We start from the raw sequence: 5,943 nt of genomic DNA on the forward strand, positions 1-5,943 counted from the left end.
ATTTTGTGGCTGGCTATATCTATATATACACACACTTTTATTCTATTTATCTGTTGATAAGGGACACCAAGCATCATTTGGATTTTTTTTTTTGTGTTACTCATTTGTTGTGTCATGTGTTCTACACTTTATACAGATTGTTATTTTACAGTTATGCATGGTGATCCTTGTTGTATGGCATTCTTTCCTTGCTTTTCTTTCTGAATTAGTCTTTCTGCCATAAGAGACCCCATATTATGGGGTAGTGCCCTCCCTCTCTTTACATTAGAAGTTCAAGACGGATATAGCAAAACTAGGCCCGTGCTGAACCCCAAAAAAGCAAAAGAGCTTTTCTAAAGTTAAAAACCAAAGAAAATCTATGAGTATGTAGTTTTGTTTCTAAAACTGTATTTATTTCCGTTTTATTTAAATTCAGTGTATACAGCAGTGTGTATGATATATACAGTCGTCTGCACAGCGGGCGCAGCCTATGATATCTGGGAGTGTCATAGGCTGCGCCCGCTGCATCTCATTGGTGTCTTCACTAAACAAGAGGCTTTAGATCCATCCAATGGTGAGAAGGGAGGGCGGGGCAGCACCCGATAAAAGCGAATGAGGAACCAGCACTGACATCACACAAGAATTGTGTTTTCTTTGAGCTGTTGGAGAGAAGATCAGAGCGATGTCTGGACGCGGCAAACAAGGAGGGAAGGCCCGCGCTAAGGCCAAGACCCGCTCATCCCGGGCAGGACTGCAGTTCCCGGTCGGTCGTGTGCACAGGCTTCTCCGCAAGGGCAATTACGCCGAGAGTGGGCGCCGGCGCTCCGGTCTACCTGGCCGCTGTGCTCGAGTATCTGACCGCTGAGATCCTGGAATTGGCCGGCAATGCTGCCCGGGACAACAAGAAGACCCGCATCATCCCCCGGCACCTGCAGCTGGCCGTGCGCAATGACGAGGAGCTGAACAGGCTGCTGGGTGGGGTGACCATTGCCCAGGGAGGCGTCCTGCCCAACATCCAGGCCGTGCTGCTGCCCAAGAAGACCGAGAGCGGCAAGAAGGGAAAGTGAGCGCCGCTGACCCCGCATCCTCCACAACACAAAGGCTCTTCTAAGAGCCACCACATCCTCCTCATCAGAGCTGAGGCTGCCGATATCGGTCGATGTCAGCACTTCTCCCCGTGTTTAACAGAAGCACCAGGCTGTGTATAGATTCCTGTACGATCCGCACTCCTGTGCTGCGTTTCTTTATAGAGCAGATATTCAGGGTATTATTATTTATTATTATAGCACCATTTATTCTATGGTGCTTTACAAGTGAAAGAGGGTATACCTACAACAGTCATTAACAGTACAAAACAGACTGGTATAGGAGGAGAGAGGACCCTGCCCGCGAGGGCTCAGTCTACAGGGAATGGGTGAGGACAGAGCTGGTTGCCCAGTGGTCTACTGGACTGAGGGCTATTGTAGGTTGTAGACTGCTTGGAAGAGGTGGGTCTTGAGGTTCCTCTTGAAGCTTTCCACAGTAGGGGAGAGTCTGATGTGCTGAGGTAGAGCGTTCCAGAGTATGGGGGATACACGGGAGAAATCTTGTACACGATTGTGGGAAGAGGAGATGAGAGGAGCAGAAAAGGAGATCTTGTAAGGATCTGAGGTTGCGTGCAGGTAGGTACCGGGAGACTAGGGAGGAGACAGGTTGTGCATGGCTTTGTATGTCATGGGTAATGTTTTGAGTCGTTGGGCGATGGGAAGCCAGTGAAGGGATTGGCAGAGTGGCAAGGCTGGGTAGTAGCGAGGGGAGAGGTGGATTAAGCGGCCGGCCGCAGAGTTTAGGATAGATTGGAGGGGTGCAAGAGTGTTGGGAGGCCAGAGAGCAGGAGGTTGCTGTAGTCAAGGCGGGAGATGATGAGGGCATGCACTAGTGTTTTTGCTGATGAAATGAATGGACTGATCTGCTCCAGAGCTGACATGTGGAGATGGGGCAGCGGTTGCTTTACTGGTCTCACAATTCTATAGTGTATACGACGCAATATATACAGGGGATGGAGGGTCTTGTTCTTCCGAGGGCGGAAATTTGTCTTTGCTGTGAGTAGATAGACCAGGTTTTCACATAACACTTAATGCGGCTACTAACCAGCAATTTCCTGTTACAAATTTCCCCACTAAAAGGGTCACAATACCCACAGATCTAGTGTCGCATGAAAGTGTAGATGTGCCCCATCACCTTGAATATTCCACGAGGATGTGGGGGTGAAGTCGCTGCATGTGTGAGAACACATGTGGAGCGGTATCTGCCAGTAAGGTGTTAATCCCGGAAGAAGACACGTAACAGATCAGTGACAGTTACAGCATTCCCCGGAGCACAGGAGATCGGCAGTCAGCTCACCCCACAGCAGCAGGACAAACTGTAAAGAGGAGCACGTGTTACAGAAAAAACCGTCACCACTGAGCGGGAATTTCAAATTCGTTGTAGCTCCGCCTATATACACGTCATGTCATTAAGAGCGCTTTTCCGTTTAACCCTTTGGTGTCACCGTTTTCAGCTGCGGTTTCAGTTTTCTGTCTCTTCCCCTCCCCCCCAATCGCTGCTCTCCGTCCATCTGATTATAGCCTGCGCCTCTACATATAGGGGAGATTATATTGTGAGGATTCAGGTCTGGGGCAGCTCTACAATGCTCCGGATACAGCGCAGTCCTGTCCTCCAGACCTGCTGCCCCCGCACACGGTGATCGCGCTGGATGGAGGATGAGCCGCCATTATTATTCTGAAGGGTTATCATTAATCTTCGGTGGCCGCCATCGATCCGTGACAATAGTGTCCAAGACGCGGTGATTACACAGGAGTCTATAAACCCGGTACAATTCGTCCATCTATCCAGCTGCCTCATACAGCGTTATTCCCGGTGAATATTCGCTGCACCCGATCACCCACACGGGTCTGATCCTAAAAATATCATTAAAGCAGCATCACCACATTAATCTCACAGCAGAACTTTGCTTCTTACTCTGTAGTGACCGCAGCACAGCAGGATATGGACTGTGCTCAGATATCTCCATGTTCGGCTATACCACCCCCATCATGTACCCGGTGTTACATGATCAGCCACATGATAGATCAGTGAGAGCGAACAGCATTCACCAGGGCACAGGAGATCCGCCCTCCGCTCACCCCACAGCAGCAGGACATTGTAGCCTTTCAGGTAGATGTGGGTGGCTCTGAAAAGAGCCTTTGTGTTGTGAGGACAGAATAGAGCAGAATTAACCTCCGAAGCCGTAGAGAGTGCGGCCCTGGCGCTTCAGCGCGTACACCACGTCCATGGCGGTGACGGTCTTCCTCTTGGCGTGCTCGGTGTAGGTGACGGCGTCACGGATCACATTCTCCAGGAAAACTTTCAGGACTCCGCGAGTCTCTTCGTAGATGAGGCCAGAGATGCGCTTGACGCCTCCTCTGCGGGCGAGACGGCGGGCTTGGTGATGCCCTGGATGTTATCACGGAGCACCTTCCTGTGCCGCTTGGCGCCGCCTTTCCCGAGACCTTTTCCTCCTTTACCGCGACCAGACATCTTCACGATAGTTAGAACAGAACAAGTGATGAACTGCCGCCGACTCCTCCTTTATGTAGAGGATGGTCGGACCAGAAGGAGAACTGAGGAGATGACGCGTCTCCGGGCGTGTTTTACAGACTGAGAACTCCGCCCTTTCCTCTGCTGATTGGCTGAATACGGAACTGTTAGGGAGTTTGAATTTAGCGCCCTTTCTGCTTCTGCAGTTCTTTTGACTCTAATATAACTTCTTCCCCATGAGAATTAGCCCAAATACAGTCCATAGATAAAATCCACCGAACACTAATGTGTTATGTAAGCACCTTTCCAGATCTCCGTCATTATCTCCCCAGTCGCTTATTCCTGCAGTCTATGTACAGATCAATTCCACAGCTACAAGCAGGAGGTCCGTGCTATAACATGATCTTACATTTTCCCAGAGAAGCGGCCTCACACTCAGGCGCCAATGTCCGGTGTGTGGAGAGATATAAACGGCTTCATCTATCACCAGCCAGAGTATGAAGATTGCTGAGTAGTAGTGCAGAGCAGGCACGGGATGATGGGAGCAGTAGTTAGGCAGCAGTCACACGGCCGTATAACTGGGGCCGGGATCGCACATAATGCTCCGACTGGCGGAGGCTCTTCCTGACCGGAGCGTGAGAGGTCCATAGCAACAGAAGCTTAGAAAAAGCAAAATCCTTCAGATATTATCCAAGTAAATACTAGTAAAAAGATCGAGTAAATAGAGAGACCTCAGGGAGACCTGTTTGGTTACCCATGGGGTGTCTGCAAAACCACTAATAAAAAAATGAAAAGAAAAACCGGAGAAACAAGTGGCGTATCCTGCAAAACAATGACAAATATTTATTTGGGTACAAAAACCAGGGACATACTAAAAAGAATGATGAAAAGGAATAAATAAAAAGAATGAGGATAATAACTTATTAGGTGTATATTATGTAGATGTATAAAAGGTTTCTTGGGCAAGTTAGACATGGAATGAACATAAAATATCTGTAAATAATAGGAAAATGAATGCTTATGGCATATAAACAGGTGTAAATTATGTTACCTGAGCATTATAGGTGTGGAATGATCATAAAATATCTGTAGATAATAGGAGAATGAACGGATATGGCATATAACCACGTGTATATTATGTTACCTGAGCATTATAGGTGTGGAATGATCATGAAATATATGTAGAAAATATAAAATGAATGCATATGCCATATAACCAGGTGTATATTATGTTACCTGAGCATTATAGGTGTGGAATGATCATGAAATATCTGTAGATAATAGGAGAATGAATGCATATGGCATATAACCAGGTGTATATTATGTTACCTGAGCATTATAGGTGTGGAATGATTATGAAATATATGTAGATAATAGAAAAATGAACGCATAAGGCATATAACCAGGTGTATATTATGTTACCTGAGCATTATAGGTGTGGAATGATTATGAAATATATGTAGATAATAGAAAAATGAACGCATAAGGCATATAACCAGGTGTATATTATGTTACCTGAGCATTATAGGTATGGAATAATCATGAAATATCTGTAGATAATAGGAAAATGAACGCATATGGCATATAACCATGTGTATATTAAGGTACCTGAGCATTATAGGTGTGGAATGATCATGAAATACCTATAGATAATAGGAGAATGAATGCATATGGCATATAACCAGGTGTATATTATGTTACCTGAGCATTATAGGTGTGGAATGATTATGAAATATCTGTAGATAATACGAAAATGAATGCATATGGCATATAACCAGGTGTATATTAAGTTACCTGAGCATTATAGGTGTGGAATGATCATGAAATACCTTTAGATAATAGGAGAATGAATGCATATGGCATATAACCAGGTGTATATTATGTTACCTGAGCATTATAGGTGTGGAATGATCATGAAATATATGTAGATAATAGGAAAATGAACGCATATGGCATATAACCAGGTGTATATTATGTTACCTGAGCATTATAGGTGTGGAATGATCATGAAATATATGTAGATAATAGGAAAATGAACGCATATGGCAAATAACCAGGTATATATTATGTTACCTGAGCATTATAGGTGTGGAATGATCATGAAATACCTATAGATAATAGGAGAATGAATGCATATGGCATATAACCAGGTGTATATTATGTTACCTGAGCATTATAGGTATGGAATAATCATGAAATATCTGTAGATAATAGGAAAATGAACACATATGGCATATAACCAGGTGTATATTATGTTACCTGAGCATTATAGGTATGGAATAATCATGAAATATCTGTAGATAATAGGAAAATGAACGCATATGACATATAACCAGGTGTATATTATGTTACCTGAGCATTATAGGTGTGGAATGATCATGAAATATATGTAGATAATAGGAGAAT

The 5,943-nt window shown here is 44.9% G+C and overlaps 1 pseudogene; it reads right to left on the minus strand.

Moving 5' to 3' along the window:
- Nucleotides 1-3,232: 3,232 nt before the first annotated feature.
- On the minus strand, nt 3,233-3,537 carry LOC142246276 (histone H4-like; annotated as a pseudogene).
- Nucleotides 3,538-5,943: the final 2,406 nt, after the last annotated feature.

Source organism: Anomaloglossus baeobatrachus, chromosome 7, assembly GCF_048569485.1.
Source record: "Anomaloglossus baeobatrachus isolate aAnoBae1 chromosome 7, aAnoBae1.hap1, whole genome shotgun sequence".
In the NCBI taxonomy this organism is placed as follows: Eukaryota; Metazoa; Chordata; class Amphibia; order Anura; family Aromobatidae; genus Anomaloglossus; species Anomaloglossus baeobatrachus.